Source organism: Acanthisitta chloris, unplaced genomic scaffold (genome assembly GCF_000695815.1).
Source record: "Acanthisitta chloris isolate BGI_N310 unplaced genomic scaffold, ASM69581v1 scaffold2239, whole genome shotgun sequence".
Lineage (NCBI taxonomy): Eukaryota > Metazoa > Chordata > Aves > Passeriformes > Acanthisittidae > Acanthisitta > Acanthisitta chloris.
The window spans coordinates 2,021-4,341 of NW_008689694.1; positions in this window are offsets into that span (position 1 = coordinate 2,021).

The following is a 2,321-nucleotide window of genomic DNA, read 5'->3' on the forward strand; positions in this document are numbered from 1 at the left end:
AGGTATGTGCCCAGGGTACGTCACCCTGCTCCAGCTCAGTGGGGAGATGGGTGAAAGGCTTCAGTGCCGGATGTGAAATACACAGAGGCTTCCAGCGACCTGACTTTAGAGCCTCCATCAGGAAAAACCCAAGCAGAGGAGATGTAGTTGCCTAACCAGCAGGAAAACCTCAAAGTCTCTTTAAAAGGGTCTTAAAGAAGAAAAAAATGGCATTGCAGGAGGTGGGGCCCAGCCTTGCCTTTTATCTCAGCTCTCTGCCTGGCAACAGCATCCTCCTGTCCTGCTCCAGGGCCATGTCCCCAGGGATGAGACTCCCCCGCAGGCGTCACGGGATCCTGGGAGTCAGCAGCCAGGACAGCCACTGGCTCCCGCTGCTGGCCTTAAACCAGAGAGTTCCTCCTCAGTTCCCAGCACATGGGAGGGTTTTGGCCAGGGAAGAAAGAAGCTCTCACTGGGGAGGCCAAGCCACCCCAACCTGTGCATGCAATCCCTCCATGTCCCTGCCCAGGCTGGAGGTAGTGGTGGGTTTCTTCTGACCACCCTCTGCCCCCAAATCCAGGGAGTTTGCTGGGAACTCCACAAGAAAATACACAGGATTCCCTGTGTGATGATGAAAATCTGGGAAATAGTCAGCTTTTATTTGCTTCACTGACATTGGTCCTGCCCAGGACCCAGGAGATGCCACTTCCCAGGAGGTGTCTCAGCCTCCAGCCCCTGGTTTCTGCAGCACCAGCTGGGGCAACTCAGTCCCCCTTGGAGGAGAAATCAGCAGAAAGAAGCTGCTGAACATTCCCGTTTGTCCATCCAGCTGCTGCTGATCCCACCCCTGGATGGTGCAAGACACACAGAGCTCTGCAGAGCCACTGTAACATTTCCTGGGAGCACAACCAAACAGCACAACACCACCCACCAACTGGATCTTCAGGTCTCTTGCAAGGGGCAGCAGCTCTAGCTGTGCTTTGATGTGAGGAAGCAGGACAGGGTGGTTCTTCTGGGGCTCCTCTCTCTGCCCTGATTAGTGCCTGCAGAGGGGAACACTTTGGGCTTTCACACATCGAGGACAGCCTTGAGCAGGAGCTGCCAAGCTTGCTTGAAAACAAACAGCCCTGCCCATGCTCTTTAAATCGGCTCATACACAAAGAGCAACTTGTGTGCTCTGATGTTAGAGGCTTCAGGAAAGGGAACTTCCAGTTGGATAATCCAGGAACAGGACTGGATGGGAGGAAGGCAGAGAGCAGCACAGCTTCACCTAAACAGAACTGGAAAAAAAAATCCACCTGTATTTCACCATCTGCCTTTCTCACCCTAAAGGGTTTCCAAACTCACCAGTGCCAGCAGCAGTAGCTGCTGTGTGCCCAGCAGGTTCTGGGCTGGTGGCAGGGACCCCTCCAGATCTTCTCCAATCTCACCCTCATGGGGTGGCTGGTTGAGTTCCTGCCCTTCCATCCAGCAGTGCTGCAGCTCTGCCTGTCCACAGCATCCCCCTGGAGACTGGGGTCCCTCATCCTCCCCCTCCAGCACACCCAGCTGGTCCTTCCCCCAGGATGGGCTCAGCTCTGCCCAGTGAGGGTCTCAGGTGGGAGCTGGTTCACTGGGGCAGGTGTCCTGCAATGAAATATCACCAAGAATAGCTCTGGTCCTGAAGGCCATGGTGATGGTGTTCCCCTGCTCCCTGTGCTGCTCCCTCTGGGGCAGAGCCAGCGAGTGCCGTGGCTGTGTCTGCTCACGGGAAACACAATAATTGCACCCTCTAAATAAAGTGAAATCGGTGACAGATCGAGCTGCGTGTCCGACGGTAACGTTACTCACGAGTGCATTTGCCATGAAATTATTGTTAGTTATTCATCCCAGCTCATGCTCAGCTCCCGCTGAGGCCTCCGAAACGGCAGCGCCGCTCACGTCGCGGCCCGACGCGACACGGCGACAAACCAGATCAGGCTCTGCCATTTAGTGCTATCGTTTAATCAATGGTTGGGCTGTTTGTCCTCACAGGTGTTTGGCTGTTTTGCTCGGGTGCTTTCCTCTGGCCAGGCAGGATGATCCAGCAGCCCACGGCGGGCGCTGCCTGCCCGGCCGGATCCTCGCGCTGTGCTGCGGTGGCTGCGGCACCAGGGACCTGCTCTCCTTCCCACTTGGCTAATGAGTGTTATTATTGGTGATTGCATCAGTCTGAGATGGCCCTGACACCTGTGGGAGGCCTGATATGGGGATAGGGGCTTCCCAGGGGATCAGGGTATCTGTCCTGGCTGGGACAGGCTTGACCTTCAGGCATGACTTCCAGTTCACAGAGCTGCTGGTTCCTGTCTCTCTTGGGGGCTACA